The sequence below is a fragment of the Rhinolophus ferrumequinum genome, chromosome 8 (assembly GCF_004115265.2).
Source record: "Rhinolophus ferrumequinum isolate MPI-CBG mRhiFer1 chromosome 8, mRhiFer1_v1.p, whole genome shotgun sequence".
NCBI classification, from domain to species: Eukaryota; Metazoa; Chordata; class Mammalia; order Chiroptera; family Rhinolophidae; genus Rhinolophus; species Rhinolophus ferrumequinum.
In genome coordinates, this window is record NC_046291.1 from 20,350,582 (window position 1) to 20,369,881 (window position 19,300).

At 33.0% G+C, this 19,300-nt stretch overlaps 1 protein-coding gene and 1 pseudogene across 1 annotated transcript in view; both read right to left on the bottom strand.

The window, feature by feature from the left end:
• Positions 1-19,300, bottom strand: part of SPAG16 (sperm associated antigen 16) — a 759,782-nt gene that overhangs the window by 333,113 nt on the left and 407,369 nt on the right. The gene's annotated exons all lie outside the window — the stretch shown is intronic.
• Positions 11,472-12,014, bottom strand: LOC117025901 (destrin-like; annotated as a pseudogene).

Below are 19,300 nucleotides of genomic sequence, written 5' to 3' on the forward strand. Positions count from 1 at the left end.
ATCCCCATCATTCATATGTTGAAGCCCTAACACCTAATGTGACCATATGGAGTAAAGAAATAATCAAGGTTAAATGAGGTCATAAGGATAGGTCTATGATTAATAGGATTAGTTTTTTTTACAAGAGACACCAGAGAGCTTGCTGACTCTCTCCACTATGTGAGGAAAGAGAGAGAGGGTAACCACCTGCAAGCGAGGAAGAAAGCCATCACCAGAAATCAAATTAGTTTGAACCTATATCTTGGACTTCCGACCTCCAGAACTAAGAGAAATAAATTTATGTTGTTTATGCTATCCAGACTGTAGTATTTTGTTATGGCAGTCCAAGCAGAATAATGCTGGAAAGACCCACATGTTTTCACATTGCAAGTATTTACTCTTCACTTTTCATGTAATTCTAATAGGTCTGGTTATGTCATATACAGTGTATGTCTATTGCAATATTGCAAACAAAAAGAGTAGTCTGGGAAAGCAGAGAAAAATATTGTCAGTCTGGGATATTTATACCAGTAAGACATAGAAGAGGGTAAATTGAAGGCTAGAGGATAAAGCAAAGCTGGAAAAAGATGGTCAAGACAATTTCAAAAGCTCAGTAGTATAGGAATATTATGAATGCTGGAAAACTGTACTGCACACAGTAATAGACCTCCAAGGAATCTCTTTTATAGCAAGAGAAAAGCCACGAGGTTTTATGTCAGAAGACTTGGGTTAATCTCAGTTGTCTTAATAGCAGTATCTTGGATAAGATTCTTAGCTTCCTTGTGACAAAATTTCCTGTATTGTAAAATATAATTCCTTATAAAGAACTAAAAGAGGGACATGACTCGTTGGGTACCAGAGGGTGTACGGTGGTAGCCAACCTCTAAGAGGCCCCCAAAGATCTCCTGGTATTCCCTCTCACATTGTACCAGAGTTGTGCTCATGACTGACAGAAGATGTGAAAAGTGGTGGTATGTCACTTCTGAGATTAATTTATAAAAGATACTGAAATTGTCATCTTTAGTTCTGTCTTTCTCTCTCCTTTTTTAGATATTCCAGGGATTTTTTGTTTTGTTTTATCTTTTAGCCTATTGTGATGGAATTTATTCCTCTCCCCCACAAAAGATCCATTCTGGAATTTACCAAATTTTCTTTTCTAATATATTAATAGGTTAATTTTGTTTTTTCCTCTAGATTATCAACTATGTTACTTTTATTTATTTGTTTATTTGTTTGTTTATATTCTATCTTAGTTATAAATGCATTTCTTTGAAAACTGTTTTCTTATCAGCATTTGCAGTGTGCTATGTAATATTGTCACTTCCCTTCATTAATTAACAAATATATACTTACATTCTAAAGGTCTCTTAGATTTGATTGTTATTAAATTGTTATATGATTAAATATTTGATTTAACATTTTGTTATTAATTTCTAGTTTTATGTCAGCAGGACCTGAGACTGTAGCATGTATATTTCTAATGTTGGAAGAATTTTAATATAAACTTTATATTCTAGGACATCATCTTTATCACCTTTGTAACTCTTCTATAGGTATTTGAGAATGATATATGTGATTTGTTTTTAATGTAGAAAGTTTTATATGTATATATCTATCTACATATTTATATGTCTGTGTAGATATATACACATAGATATCTTGTTATTTTGTATATTTAAAGTCTGACTTTTTATTGATTTTACCTTTTTTGATTTATTGAAGACTTAGAAAATAGAACATTATTATTTGAACATCATTATTATGATAATGGTAGTTTTGTCGATGTTCATACAGATCCTTTTTTTAAATGATATCTTACTCTGGTAGCTGATGGTTGACAACTGTTACGAAAGGAGACAATATTATGTAACAATTAAGGCCAAAGTCTCCAGAGCCTAAGTGAATGGATTCAAATCCCAGCTCTACCATTTGCTGCTTACATGGCAAGGCAAATTTCTTAATTTATCTGTCTCAGTTTTCCCATTTATAAAACAGGTACAATGGCAATAACGGTCCCTAATTAACAGGCTATTGTGTGAGTTACTTGAGCAGCCACTTATAAGCATTTAGAATAAAGCCAGGCATATAGGAAGCACTCAATAAAAACTGGCTCATAGTATAATGAGCTGTATTGTGGATTTTAAATGGTATTTATTTAAGTATCTTTCTTATACTATTTATTCTATTTCCTTGAAATGTACTTTGATATTGATATTTAGACATAATTTTTTTAATTGCATTTGCCTCATGTTTTGAAACCTTGGGTGTCATGATGTTTAGGTGGGTTTTTAAATAAGTAAATTTAGTTATTTATTGACAAAAACTGAAACTTCCTGGATTTTAAGAAAGTTTAACATAATCGTATATATTGTAATAGCTAATGCTATCATTGGTCATTTTATTTATTTTTTTTTTACTTTCCTTTTTCTTTATTTTTTAAAAAATATTTTCTTTCATTTATTATATTGATTTGAACTTTGTTTCTGTCTTCTGTAATAATTAAAAAGTTACAAATATTTCCTTTAGTGGTCAAGAAAAAATAATAAATATTTATTTCTCTTCATGGAATGTGATTATTATGTTTTACATCTTTTTCTCCAAACCCCTCAAACTCCATTAGGTTTTTTAGAGAAATCTTGGACATTTGTTCCACATTATTATTTTATTCTATTTTTATTTTCTTATGAACTATTTAATATTTCTTGAAATTTAATATCCATATTAATAATAAATATGCACTTAGTACTACATTCTCCTGTTTTTATCACTCTTTGTTTCATTCAAATTTTTAATGTTTTAATTTTAATTAATTTCTAAGTTGGCTGGGATATTTTTAGAAATGTTTGCATGAAGAACAGGTATCTTTTAGCCAATGACAGACTAGGTATGGAATTCCTGAGTCGCAATCTCTTGTTTTCGTTGTATGTATGTAGGTACAAGTATATATTTATGTATGTAATATTATATAGGCTTATTTAATTTTCCTCTTCCGCTCTGGTTTTAGATAAGCTACATTTTACAAAAGTCCTCAACGTTTGTAGCATTTGGATGATGAATTTTCCCAGTTTTGGTAGGAATATATATTTTCTCTTTTCCTTTCCTTTGCCGTTGTAATGATAAACTTTAAGCAGAGAGTAAAATTCACAGGCCCGATCACTATCTTGGACGTGAAGTAACTCATATGTAATTTCTGAGGGTCTACTAGATAAGGTCCTTATATATTGTTTTTATACATTAATACTTATTATCTCTGGTGAGGTCTCAGTGTCATTCCATGGAGGACATTTTAGTTGCATTAACTATGGGTGATGAACAACAGATGATGTGCATTCTACCAATTTTGAATGGCTGAGATGAACCTTGCTGATACTATATACTACTCGGAAATTATTTTTTCTTTCAGTCTGTCCTGGGACAGATTAATCTATTTTAGTCCTTATTAGGCCTTATAACAAACTGCTACAGATGGGAGGCAGCCATAAAATACAGAAAAAACAAAACAAAACAAAAAACACCTGGTCACGGAAGAGATACTTAGTATTTTTGTCATAGTTATGTTCAGTTGCTCAGTACTATAAAGTGTTGGGACAGAGATGGTTTGGACACTATTTTGGATTAATTACTATTAAATAATCAAAGCACAGGAAATTATTTTCACTATAGCTATGGGGAAATTTTACTAAGAAAGTTGCTTAATATTTGATTGTCAGAAAAAACATTTATTAAGCATCCATGTAGATAAAACATATAGGGAATTAAAAAGAAACTAGAAGTCATGCCATAAATAAAGCATGTTGTTAGTTGACATAGACTTATGGTATAGAATTAATATTTTAGAATATTTTTAAATAGAAAATACTATGTATTCCTAAATAGGAAGCCAAAATACTATAATTAGAAGGCACTGAAAATTCTGTACACACTTCAACATTGGTCTTTAAAGTCAGTGTAATGGACACTTAATCAATGAAAAATTATTTCATAATAGGAAGAAAATATGCCTGCTATTGTTATGAACAATATTCAATAGAGAATCTAAATTCTTATTGCAAAATATAGGCTTAATATATTTATTGCATTGTGTTAGATGTAAATGCAAAGTTTGTGATAGATTAATAACTAAACACTAGAAATGGCTTTCATTTGTTCTATAAAATACACTGGAATTTTTAAGCTATTGATTTACATAAATTTTCCAAATGAAACATAATTCTTAATTACTCATATACAAAAGAAAGGAATTCAGCTACTAAGAAAAATATACTCATCTTAAACCAACACATTGCTTTCAGGTTTTCAATTCATTCTATACATCATTGTCAAACTAAACTTCTGAAGCGATAGCTTTAATCTTAGTATTTCTTTCCTTAAAAGTTTTTATTTTCATTGCCCTTTGACTAAAATATAAAAGTATTTATCATCTGTCTCTATCTTCCATCAAAACTCTACAAATAGCCTACATACCCATAAAACAGGATACTTCTCTGTTTATCTCATTTCTTGTATTGCACTCATACTGTCACAGCTGAGCCTTTTCTCCCCATTATTTCCAACAATAAAAATCCCACTTAACCTGCAAAGTCCACCTTAAAAGTTATCATTATTAATCCTATCGCAATACCTTGCTTTATTGCAGGTCATAAATTACCTTGTGTAATAGAAATTTATATGCAAGTCATACGAGTTTCTAAATTCCTTGAGGGCCAGTCTTCCACCTGTATGTCTGCTATACAACTTATTACAATGCCTGTCATATAATTCTCAGGTACTTACTAATTCCACTGACTCTAGTTAGAATATAAAACTATAGTACAGGGTGTGATATCAGCAAAATGGTAGACCAGGCAGCTTCAAACACCTATCTCTTCACAAAATCATTGAAAACAAGCAGAAACTGTCAGAACCAACTTTGTCAGAACTTTAGAATGCATAGTCAAAGGATTACAGCAACCAAGCAAATGCTGAATCAAGAAAAAGACAACTTAAAAAGGTTAGGAAAGAGTTGTGGCATTCTTACTTACTCTTACCTGACCCCCTCCCTGGTTTGGCAGCAGTCCCAAAGATGGAAGCCCATATTCCCAGTGTGGAACTGTAGTCCCTGGTTCTGGAGAGAGCAGAACCAATCTTATAAACATGTTATTGTGCTTGTCTATTCTAGCCTGTCTGGCAGCTACACAAGGGATTAATATCCAGAATATATTAAGAACCCCTAGCTTCACTGCAGTATTACTCATGGTGGCCAAGACATGGAAACAACAAAAGTGTACTTCAATAGATGATTAGATAAATATATATATAATGGAATATCACTCAGCCATAAGATGAAATACTGCCATTTGTTAAAACATGGATAGATCTTGAGAATATCAAGCTTAGCAAAACAAGTCAGACACAAACAGTTGAGAACCACATGACTTCACTCATATCTCGGATATAAAACTGAAAGCAACAAACTAAGACAAAAAGCAACAAAGTAAAACAAAAACAAAAGGGAAAAACAACAACAACAAAAAAAACTCGTAGACACAGACCATAGTTTAGTGGTTACCAGAGGGAAAGAGGGTCAAATATATGGTGGTGAAGGGGGAACAGACTCTGGATGGTGAACACATAATGCAATACAAGGTGTGAAAATGAAGTTCGCGAACTTGTTGCAGTGCTGTTGCTAACCTTTTTTAGAATCAGAAGGATTATTCATTATGAATTTGTACCACCTGGACAAACGGTTAACCAAGTATACTATTTGGAAATGCTGAAAAGGCTGCGTGAAAAAGTTAGACAACCTGAACAAGAGCAATAATTCATTGCTCTTGCATGATGACAATGCACCAGCTCACACGGCACTGTGTGTGAGGGAGTTTTTAGCCAGTAAACAAATAACTGTATTGGAACACCCTCCCTACTCACCTGATCTGACCCCCAATGACTTCTTTCTTTACCCAAAGATAAAGGAAATATTGAAAGGAGACTTTTGATGACATTCAGGACATCAAGGATAATACAAAAACAGTTCTGATGGCCATTCTAGAAAAAGAGTTCCAAGGATGGAATTCTTTGAAGGATGGATTAGGCGCTGGCATCAGTGCAAAGCTTCCCAAGGGGAGCACTTCAGAGGTGACAATAGTGATATTCAGCAATGAGGTATGTAGCACTTTTTCTAGGATGAGTTTGCGAACTTAATTGTTCGAACTCGTATATAGATGATGTATTATAGAATTGTATACATAAAACTTATATAATTTTACTAACCAATGTCACCCCAGTAAATTTAAAAAAAACTTTAAAAAACGAACTACAACTCAACACCAAAATAACAACCCAATTTTAAAGTGTGAAAAGGTCTTAAATAGATATTTCTCCAAAGATGACATACGAATGGCCAATAAGCACATGAAAAAATGATTAATATCTTTAGTCATTAGGAATTATGCATGATAGCAAGGAGATGAAAAAAATGGAACCCTTGTACATTGCTGGCAGAGATGTAAAATAGTGTAGTCCTTGTGTAAAACATTTCGGCGGTTCCTCAAGAAGTCAAACATGGGAATGTGTACCACTATTGCTCTGAGTCACTGCTTTCAATTCTGTTAAATACATATTTAGAAGTGGAATTGTTGGATCATATGATAATTCTATATTTTGACTTTTTTGAGATACAGTTTCTGTTTGAGATGATGAAAAATTTTGAAATAGATTATGGTGACGGTTATTCAGCACTGTAATTAGTATCACTGCAAGCTGTACACTTAAAAATGATTAACATGGCAAATGTCATATCATGTGTCCCCAAAAATGAGACCGGGTCTTATATTAATTTTTGCTCCAAAAGACACATTAGGGCTTATGCTCAGGGGATATAATCCTGAAAAATCATGCTAGGGCTTATTTTCCTATTAGGTCTCATTTTCAGGGAAACATGGTATATATATATATATATATATATATATATATATATACACACACACACACATACCTACATATATATGTATGCACGTATATATATACATATATATACATACATACATGCATACATACATACATAAATACGTATGTATGTATATATGTCTGTCTTTCTGTCTGTCTGTCTATATACATGGGGGGGAGGGAGAGAGCCAAAAAAATGTATATACATTGTAAGAAAGGAAAACTGTCTTAAAATTGTAATATTCAATATATACTGATAACAAAAGATGAATACAAGTCACATTTGACTTCTGAAATTACGAGAGGTGCTCAAAGTGGCTACCTTCAGCGTCCAGACACTTCTGATTACATTGAACTACTGCTTGAGCAACATTGACTAAAGTGTCCACTTGTATACATTTTTTGGCACCCCTGTGTGTGTGTGTGTGTGTGTGTATACATATCTATATCTATATCTATATAGATATAGATAGATATCCATAATTAAAAAATATATAGTTCATTAATTTTACATTCAAATGGTGTATGTAATAGTCACATAAGCAGATGATGGCAGATATAATTTCTAAGGACTTTTATAATTAAGTTTCAAATATATGAATATTCCATAAATCATCAGTATTTTTAAAAAGGGTTTAACATATTCATTAAATGTGAAAATAAAGAAAATACTGAATTCAATTAGCAATATGCAGTCTTGCACCAATGATGCAATTGTTAAGATTGAAAAGTTGCTCTTACTATACTTAGATTTCGAATATCCACAACTGAATTTTTTCTTGAAAATTGTTAATTAGTATCTTTGCAAATTTATTAATATCATGTTTTCAAATAATAAACTAAATAAGTTTAGGGAAAAGGATGCTTATTTTAATTGTTAGCTAGTTGACGAGGATTTCTATCTGTTGATTATATTAAATGAAAGATGAAATAAAACATGTACCAATTTGTTAATACACATAGGATATTCACTATCACTGAAACAACCTAATTACTTCCTTGGGTATCAAAACAAGTATGGCATTAGTATGATTAGTGTAGGAAAACTGTAGCCATGCTTAATGAAAATTAGGCTAGTTCTGTCAGTGTTATGAGCGGAAGGGGTAATTATGCAAACTTAATGGGTAAAAGTACTATGTACCATATATTCATTCAGCACACATACATTATGTACGATAAACATATGCATGCACACATTATATGAATTGCCTAGGTTCATGAATATACATGGAAGAAGGACATCTACCCAATATTTCTGAGGCCAGAATGCACTTTTTCCTAAAGCACTATGCCTTCAGATCCTATTAACAGAGAGGTTGCCCAGCCATTTTCATCAGTAGTGTACTGTTATAAACTTTGAGGATTACCTGACGGTCAACATTTTACTACTGTGTCATTTTTTTTTTTACTGTTAAATAATTATAAGCAGATTGGTTAAACTATGTCTTTTATTCCAAATTTTACCTGCACTCAGTTCATTAAACTGTGACCCTTGAATTCAGGATTGCAGGTCTTATGGATTAACTACGTGGCATCTTCTACTTCCACAAGATTTAAAGTATATGCAAAATATATAATGCGTAGGAATCAGTTGGCCCTAATCTGCACAAAGAATCATTAAAAGGCTCTGATGGCTCCATACTATACTAAGGAGAAAGTCCATACTCGGTTGGCCTCCATGACTCTGCCCTCTGTGTCAAAATGCTTTGCGAACCTCAGTTTCCACCACATTTCCTTCTATATCCTACGCTCACAACATTGGTATTTCTTGCTCCTGTCAAAAAATCATGTTTCTACCTCTTTCTGGAGCTCTTTTCCTTCTCTTTTTAAACCCCCCCTCAAATGCTACGACTTTAGTCAAGTCTCTCGTGGTTATTTAGAGAGCTTCTTCAGCAAGCCTCCTGTAACACTTTGCACATCTGTATATTATCTGACTCCTTGAGTGAACAATACTTGTATCTGCCACCTCTATAAGATGTGAACATTTCCAGGGAAAGGGAACTCAGCATAAATATAGGCACTGAACATATATTTGCTACATAAAAAGTTAGAATGAAGTTCTGCAATTTACAAAACACTTCCAGATTCATTATTTCATTTGTTTAGCTTAAGGTAATAGATATGATTCCCATTTCACAAAAAGGGGGCATAGCATAGCAATCAAGAAATATATCCAATGTCAAACATTCAGTTACACTGGATGGAGTCGGGATTTAAACCTAAGACTTTCGATTTCAAATTCACAGCTTTCTGTAACTTGGAGAAGAGAAATAAAGGAGAAGGTTAGTGAAATCATTGCCCAAGGACATAGGATTTGACTTCCATTCTGAATCTAAGCCCAGTAAATTTTCTACTCTATCATCAGAAACCTAATACTACAGACTTAAAATAAAGTAGTTATTTTGAAATTGTAGGTAAATCAGTGGATTTAGGCAGCTATGTAGACAACTTCATATAATGTGTCGGATATTACAGAAGTTAGCTATCTTTACACATTGAAATAAATTAACAATAGGCCACTAAATAAATCAATCAGATATGCCATAAAGGAAACACAATCACTATAAACCCCTATTATCATTTAAAGGAATCCTGTTATCCTTCAAGTCCCATAAAATTGGCCTAAACGCAGTATACACAGTGATTACGCAGCGTCTCAGTGTATAATAAAATGTGCATAAAGCCACAAAACATTATACTCCTACACTACATATTTAATCTAAAATCAAGATGCTAGCTCTAATAAATATAAATAAATCTGACAATTTAATTTATAATTATCTTACTCCACTTTTTAGTAATCATAACAGAGATTAAGGTAAATTTTACACTTTGGTTTTTTCTCAAAAGCTTAATTTAAGTACTTTATTGGTTTACATTTTTCTGTACTGAAGTGTACATTTAAAACTGACCTTAGAATCACAAATAAAAGGTCTTTTTTTCCCCAAGTAACTATGGTAGTACCTGAATGTTTTAAAATCTTATAAATTATTTCATCTGTGATTTTACCATGTCTCTCTTGTTCTCTTTTCTTTGATCTTTTTATTTACCTTTGAAATTTGGCTTTGTTGTATTTAAGGGGTTTTATTGGGTAAAATTCAAAGTGACAGAAAACCAATTTCCTAATGGATACCAAAGGAGAGATAAATAGATAAGATGACTGCCACATCATCATGAGTTCAAGATAAAGAAAGTGCTGATGGGAAATTTTGTCAGACAGAATAGAGTCTGAGGTGAAACAGTTATAGTATCTAGTACAATTTTTATGTTCTTACAGTGGACTGTAAGAAAGAATAGCAATATTAGGTATGCTGAATGATATAACAGGTTCTAATGTAAAAATCATGAGTATAATAAAGACTACGTGAATTTATAAGCAGAAAAAGTAGAACTAGATTGAACTAAGCTATTCAAAAGTTGAAAGAGTCTAAGAACCACCTACTGAGTCTAGTTAAACTTCCAGCTCCAAAGGTGAGCTCTGACTGACTCTCCCAGAGCTTCAGGTGACCTGCACAAGCTGTAAGCACCTTGGAGCCAGAAGGAAGCAGAAGAAATGATGTAACTGCTAGGGTGTGAATTTCATCTTCCCCTCATGCTCCCTTGGTGAGTACAGGAACATAGGTGGCCATAGTAGGTCACATACCATAGCAATAAAGTTAAAACACGAAAATAGAAAAGCGAAGGTAGTCAGAAGACCGGGGAAAAATGAGCAAGCAGCCAAGAAGCACTTAATGAAATTAATTCAAACATTGTCTAGGGTATAAAAAGGCATTGTTATTTTCAATTATGCTTATTTTTTCACTTATTAACTAAATAAATGTATATTGCAAAGTACTTGGAAAATGTGTAAAGAAGTGTCAAAGAAAATAAAAATTACCTTTAATCACATAGTTCAGAAAAAAATATGTGTAAGATTTTGGTATATTTAAGAAAATGATTTCTCTCTCTCTCTCTCTCTCTTCCTCTGTCAGCTATATTTACTTAATATTTTTACAAAAGGATTATACAGTATATAAAGTTGTACTTCTGCTTTTGTATCTAATCTAATATTAGGGGTACTTTTCTTGTTATAAAATAATGTTTTGTTTTACACACACACACACACACAAAGTGTGTATATATACATGTGTGTATATATATATATGTGTGTGTATATATATATATATATGTATACTTTTAACACTTTAATTCATTGACATTTTTTGTTTATATGGTGAAATTGGGATTTAAACTTGCATTTTTCCCCGAACATTCACTAATGCCTAAGCTCATATTTTAATAATAGCTTTAGATACATTTTTTATATGCTGAGCACACTGTATATTTGATATATAATGGGTCCATTTCTACTCTATTGCTTCTCATTATGGAATCAAATCATTTTTCCTTTTGTCATTTTAGATTTATTTAGGGCTGTCTGCATATTTATAGAATATTTAGTTTACTGTAACAGATGACAAGACAGCTCCCCCTCAGTGCAACCCTGGCCTAAACATATTTGCTTTACTTACATAGCAAGAGAACACATTAAACATGGAAGATTTCAATTTGTGGCACTGAATGATGATCTAAGGATCCGGACATCCTTCCAAGGCTACAATTAAAGATCCACCTAACTTTTCAGCAATGAAAGCCCGATTGAAGTCTTCTGGCGCATTTGCTTGACATTCATGTTTTATTCCTTGGAATTTCTTTTTGGTTACAATCCTGGAGCTCACATAGATCATTTTCCTTTTCAGAGGTGCTAGCTCTGGTGCACACATACACACACATACACACACACACACACACACACACACACACACACACAAATCAACTCTTTTCTGGATTCCTTGGTGTCAAATCTTGCATTCTACAAAGCAGAATGATAGTCTTTCTCAGGAAGCATTCCCACAAAATGCATGAAAGGATCAGCTATGGTCCCAACATCTCCAACCTTCTTCAACAATGGTGCAGTTTTTGTCTGCACTGAAGCAACAACAACAAAAATAAATAAAAATAAAAAATTTACAACTTTCTTTTCTTGATTTTTTCTGGTGTGTAATCTTATGAACTTTCATGTCATAAAAAATGCGACACGCTTCATCAGCAGCTTGCACTCCTGAGGCCATCTTTGTTGGAGCAGTCGCAGGGACATGACAGAGGGAGCCAGCAGGTACCAACCAGTTCACTGAGTGTTCTCACAGCAGTGGGATCAAACAACCCCGGCTTTTTCATTTCTTCTTATGTGTTATTTTGCCTGATATTTGTTTTATCAAATTACAAAAAGAGTTCATGGGGTCAAAACTTACAGGAATCAGGGTGATGGTAGATTTTTTTCTATTATATCTGATTTTATGGGATGTGCATTTTGAAAGTTTTAGCCATGTTGTTACATGTTTCAGAATTTCCTTTATTTTTAAGGCTGACTAATGTTTCATTGTATGTATATACTATATGTTGTTTATCCACTCATCTATCAGTGGACACTTGGGTTGCCTCTACCTTTTGGCTATTCTGGGCAATTCTCCTATGAACATGGGTGTACAAATATCTATTAGGTTGGTGCAAAAGTAATTGCATTTTTTGCAATTATTTTTAACCTTTTAAACTGCAATTACTTTTGTACCAACCTAATGTGTGTGTGTGTGTGTGTGTGTGTGTGTGTGTGTGTATGTATATGTGTATATATATGTGTGTGTGTGTGTATATGTGTATATGTGTATATATATGTGTATATATAATATAAATAGAGATATTATTAGTAAGGAGATTGAACCAGTGATCAAAAATCTCCCAACAAGCAACAGCGCAGGACCAGACGACTTCACTGGTGAATTCTACCAAACATTCAAAAATTTAATATTAATCCTTCTCAAACTCATCCAAAAAATATTTTAGGAGGGAACTCTTCCAAACTCATTTTATGAGGCCAGCATCATCCTGATACCAAAACAAGTCAAATACACCACAAAAAAATAAAATTTCAGGCCAATATACCTGAAGAACACACATGCAAAAATCCTCAACAAAATATTAGCAAACCACATTTAACAATACATTAAAAGAATGTACACCATGATCAAGTGGGATTTATTCCACGAATGCAAGGATAGTTCAACATCCACAAATCAGTCAGTATGATAAACCACATTAACAAAAATAATCTGCTTTCAAGAGTTTAGAGCTCCACAGCCTTAGTTATTACTTTTTTTCTACATTCTATTATGCCCTTTAATATGTGTCCTCCATATCACTATTTTAATTATCTTCAATATCAGTTTTGTTCTTAACTCATCTCCATTGTATTTTTGAATTCTACTGTCATGTTTGGACTTCTTTCAATTCCTCTATAACCTAAAGCTGGCTCAAAAAAGTGTTCTGAAGAGAATTCTGGTACTTCCAATTAGTAATCCTCTGTATTACCCCTGACTGATTGAACATAGATGATGTTCTTAGAATACATTTATGCATTATGAAGAGCTACACTTTTAAACTCAGCAATGCATCCGTTATAAGGATACTGTTGAGAACATCATTTAATGCACCGCCCTACATTGTTTGATGAGCTTCTTCAGTTAAAATCCTCATTTACTAATAATGTTTAATTTTTTTCTTCTTAAATGCTCAGTTTGAGTGTATCTTAAACTTTTTTAATTATGTAAATTAAATATCCTTTGCTTGGCTATTTGAAAGCTTGAATCTAAAAGTGTTACTCAGCATTATGAACTGAACTAATAATAATAGCATACATTTCTGTATATACCTGGTTTGATTTAATCTCCTTAACATTTATCCTTCTTATTTTTTTCATCTTTAATTTATACTCCTTTGTCATGTCTTATTTATCTTTGTAAGCTGGTTTAAATATTTTCTGGAAAAAATAAGAATGTAAATAAATCAAATTAAGAGGAGAAATTAAGCCTGGGTCAGGCATGTTTTTGCTTCTTCATATCTTCTGTGTTTCATGTACTTATATCTTTTGTATATAACTATTTAAATTAGGAACTGGAGAACTTACGTTGGGCTTGCTATGTTGCTATCTTAATTTCGAACATTTCTCCACCTTAAAGGAAAATGTTACTATTGTAACGTTGAATTCATGTACACTATATAGCTCTAACTTGGGATAATTTTAAAATTCAATTTATTATCATTAAGATAATATTTCTATTATCTAGATATTTCTATTTGAATGTTTTTGTGTTTGTGTGTTTGTCATCATAGTAGCCAAATTTTAAATACTATTTTTGTTTTTTTTGTAAATGTGATTTTATATTTTCTAAAATGTTCCTCTATTTTCTTACTCAGAGTTTACATGTCATCCCCAAATTATGAAATCTTGAAAATTTGGGAAAATTTGAACCCGATTTCCTCGTATGTTTAAATACGGAGACTGTATTTTAAATATCTTGGTTACCAAACTAAAAGGATTACGCAGAGTAAATATTAATCAAATTATGCCAAATGTATTATAAGGAAAACTATGCCAAAGGGGAAATGAGAAACGATTTATCTCTAAAGCAAAAGAAATGCATCCTGAATAATATTTTTTTAATGCCTTGAGAAGGCACAAAGACAATTTAGAAGCTACTCACTTTAGTGCAATGCTCTGGAGACCTTTCAAATAGGAGCAGCCATTGTTAAAGGGCTATGTGACCTGTGTTTGTTTTCCAACTGAAATACAAAAAAGATATAACGGGATGGGCTTAAAAATGAGGTGAGTGCTTATGTGCATGTGTACCCCTCTGAAAGCACGTACAAAGAGAAAAACAGTCATTTGACAGTGTGAGATTTTTTTTTTCAAAATCTCATTTTCTCTTAATTTTTCGAAGAGTAAAGGGAAATAAAGATCATTTTCAAAGATTGTCACAGGCCACAAGAGCTGGAATCCGAATGAGAAGCACTGATGTGTGAAGCAGCCACTGCATGAACCTTTTCTTTGATATAATATGATCAAGTTATTCAGTTCCAATCCAGAATATATTCATGGCTCATAAGAGTTTTAAGATTCAGGTGAATCCTCCTTCTCATGCAGTAGTACTCATGAATAAGAAATATGTGTCAGTTCATGTCACCTAACTACAGATATATGCAGTGAAGGAAGCTTCAGTAACTTCTGATCCAACAATACATATTTTTATGTCGTCTGAATAAAGCTACATTTTGTTCACACATGTAAGGTTTGTACTCAGTGAAGTAGAGTGATTCAGGAAAGGTTTGCTAAAGGGGTGGAAAGGAAAAATCATTTTAATTCATGTTAGTTTTAGAAAATAACCCATACATAGTTTTTATGTGTCTTTTATTTTGTCAGACTCAAACCTGCTTTCACGTACCTCATTATGCAATAAAAATAAAACACATAAGTAGTCAGGTTAATAATGTTTGGAATTAAATATTCCATGAGAATATCCTTTCAATCTTACAGTTGAAACTTATTTGCTTTAATGAGAATGATTGAGTACCGAGGACGACTTCATAGTGCAAACAAACATATATTTGAAAGTTAAAAAAAAAAAGTGATCATTTTGGCAAAATGCTTTTAATTCATTATAGAATTCACTCAACCAGTATTGAGTAAAAATTGCACATAAAGAAAGAGCGTTATAGCTGAGCGGTGCCCAAGCCTCCAGAAAAGATATAGCATCTATTTATCTATCTATCTATCTATCTATCTATCTATCTATCTATCATCTATCTATTATATATATGTATAGATAGATATATCTAGATTAGATATACAGATACGTAGATATATACATATGTAGACATAGATATATTTATAGCCACTATTTTCATTTAATTTGAATTCCTCATCACTCTATTTTGTAATGTTAGTAAACCATCTGAAGAAAGTTTCAAAAGGTGCTCAGATTTCTTCAATTCACATTCAATATGGCTATGAGAAGACATGGACAAAGAGACCACATTGCAGAAGATAATGAATGAAAGTTGTATGGAATTATTTATTTAAGTTCAGACACTGCAGGATATATATCTTTCTAAAGTGAGAGGAGTTGTAAAGGAGTGATTTAACTGTTTACAGTCTATGGAACAACTGTAACAGAAATATATATATACGTGATAATGTAGAAAGTAACAGTTTACTTTGAAAAAAGGTAAAGATTAAAAATAAATTCTAAGTGAAAACATGAGGCAGAAGACGAGAATACATGGCACTGGTTAACAACTAGGGGCTACATATGTTCTTTGAAAAGGTAAACAAAAAGAAGAGATCATGATGAGGCAGAAGGACAATAAATATAAAAAGAGAACTAGAGCAGAAACATGAATGCTTTATGACATAGAACAAATTATTCATAAAGACAGCGTTGGATTACCCAACAGAAAGATGAAACATGTGCCTAAGGTACAAGCAAAGCAGCTACATCCAACTGGGGGGAGGATAAAGGGTAAACAGAGACAAAAAGGAGAAAGAGAGAGAGAATTTAAAAAATAATTTGATATTCCAAATTATAAGTAAATAGAGCAGCATCTAAGGGGGAAGGGGGAGTTCAAGGGGAAAAAAATCAAGTTTTGATGGGCTTTCTTACACATACACTTTTTTGTTGGTTTTAAATGTTTAAGTATATGTGGGGGGTGCTTTTTTTCTTTTCTTTTCTTTTTTTTGTGCTTAAGGCTTTAAAAACTTACAAGGTGACTCTAACAAGGAAAAGGAAATATGGAAGAAAGTGTGGTCATCAGAAATTGAGGATAGGAAAGGAGGTTTCTTAGAAAGAGTTAGTCTTGAACTCAAATTTGGAAAAAAAAAGAATAGGTGGATTATTGGAGAACGGTCTAGAGAGAATTTAATTCTGAGGAGTAGCAAGAACAAAACAAGTAGAGATAAATAAGACACTAGTGAGAGTCAGAAAGAAAGATAAATAATAATAACTGCAGATAGAAATACAGCAATTTACTGGCCAGGCAAACCAGGCTGAAGTGATTTTAGATAAAGGGGGAAAAGAGAGTAAGCAAGATGAATGAACTGGAATAGACAACAAAGTTTTGGGGGAAAAAGAAAGGAAGGAAGGAAGGAAGGAAGGAAGGAAGGAAGGAAGGAAGGAAGGAAGGAAGGAAGGAAGGAAGAAAGGAAGGAAGAAATAAAAAAACCTGAAGGACTCACACTACCTGATTTTACGACTTACTATGTAGCTGTTGTAATCAAGATTATATGGTACTGGTAGAGGATAAATACATAGATCAGTGGAATGGAATAGAGAACCTAGAAAGAGGTACTTCAGTATAGTCAACTGATTTTTTCTGTTTTCCATTAAATTGCTTTTGTGCCTTTCTCAAAATTGATGAATTTTCATCAATGGTGTTAAAACAATTTGCAGTTTATAAGCAAAGAAGAAATTTTTTTTCAACTTAAACCTCACATAAACCTCTCTAACAAAGGATGTGCACACAGAATATATAAAGAACTTTCAACAGAAACTCAATAGTAAGAAAACAAACAACTCAATTAGAAAATGGGCCCAAGCACGAACAGATATTTCACCAAAGAAGATACAGAGATGACAAGTACATGAAAATATGTTCATTAACATCATAACATCATTAGGGAAATGGAAATTAAAAACATAATGAGATACCACTACATACCTTTAGAATGACCAAGATAATAAAATACACTGATAGTACCAAATTCTCAGGAGAATAAGGAAAAATTGGATTTCTCATGTACAAATGTCCTTCAAAGAGTAAATGTATAAACTGTGGTATATCCATAAAATTAACTATTTTTCAGTAATAAAAACAAATAAATTGATACACAAAATCCTGAATGAATCTCAAGGGCATATTGCTGAATAAAAAAGAGCCAATCTCAGATGATCACATGATGTATGATTCAATATCTCTAACAACTTGAATTGACAATTACAGTGACAGAGAACAGATTAGTGGTTATTAAGCGTTGGGGAAGAGTGTGATCATTAAGGTGATGAATCAGTTTGTATCCTGATTATGGTATCAGTTGAGTAAGTTACTCTAATTTACACATGTGACAAAATTTCACGGAAGCACACAGACACACACACACACACACACACACATACACATACACAAACTGTATGTGGAATCTGGTCAAATTCAACTAAGATCTCTGCTTGACTTAATAATACTGTACCAATGTCAATTTCCTAGTTTTGACAATGTACACTGGTCAGATATCATCCTTGGGGGGATCTACGTGAAGAGTACATGAAAACTACCATTTTTCAATTATTTTAATACTTTGACTATTAAACTAATTAAAAATAAAAAAGTATTAAAAAGTAATAGGGATCAAATTTACTGAACATAAAAACACAGCCTAAAATTACTCCAACAACCTATTTAGTGGTCCCCTCCCACATTGACCACGGTCTTGGCCACGTGCCTTATTGTGGTTAACAGGACAATAGCAAGTAGAGGCTTGAACAACTTCTTGTCCATTGGTGCTTGCTCTTTCTTGATGCTGGACCCTTTTTGCCAATATATGAAGAAGCTCAGGCAAGTCTGCTGGAGGTTGAGAGCCCATGGGGAGAGTGGTCCTAGCTGGCCCACCTGAAGCTTCAGACATTTGAGCGAGAGGCCATCTTAAACTACCCCTCCCTCAGGCAATCCAGTCCAGAATAGAAGAACCACCTAGCCGACACCAAGAAAAGAAGGAGAGAGAAAGTGAGGGAGGGAGGGAAAAAGGGGGGGGGGAGGGAGAGAGAGAGAGAGAGAGAGAGAGAGAGAGAAGGTATCACTGATGGATTTGGTCATGGGAAGATTAGAAAGTTGTCTTCTGATTGCTTCTTATTGCTCAGTAAAATAAAAATCCAGGTAATCTGCTCAGAGGAAAAAAAGGAGTAAGGAGAGTGTTAGGTTTTTGAGGAGAGAGGAGAAAGGTATGAAATATTCATCTCATATGGTAGAAAGTTAACTGACAGAGGAAATGCAGACTGATTCAGCTTTTGAGCTGAGGTTATAAATATCAAGTGAGATCAGTCAGCGTGATTCTTTTCTTTTTTCCTAGCCATGCTTAGCTTACCAGGTGCAGACATAGAGTAGGCATAAAATGTGGTTTAACCAGACTTGTGGTTTTGACAGGAAAGAAATATGGAGGAAAAGACCAAAAAATTTGAAACTGTGGGAGAAGGGGAGATCACTGTGATACCTTGGAACCACTCTGGATAAGATGGGAAGAACCAGAAAGCTGTTTTCAAGGGCAAGGGTAAAAATAGTGGAGACAATTAATTACCAATATCAATGGAATCAAAGAATTGTTGGAGCAGGTGGTAGTAGTAAATATACAAGATAGAGAGAGGGGAGATGCTTCTCACAGAGTAGAAAATCATTGACTTTCAGCGGTAAGCACACAATGCAGTATATAGATGACATATTATAAAATTGTACCTTCGAAACCTGCAATAAATTTAATGAA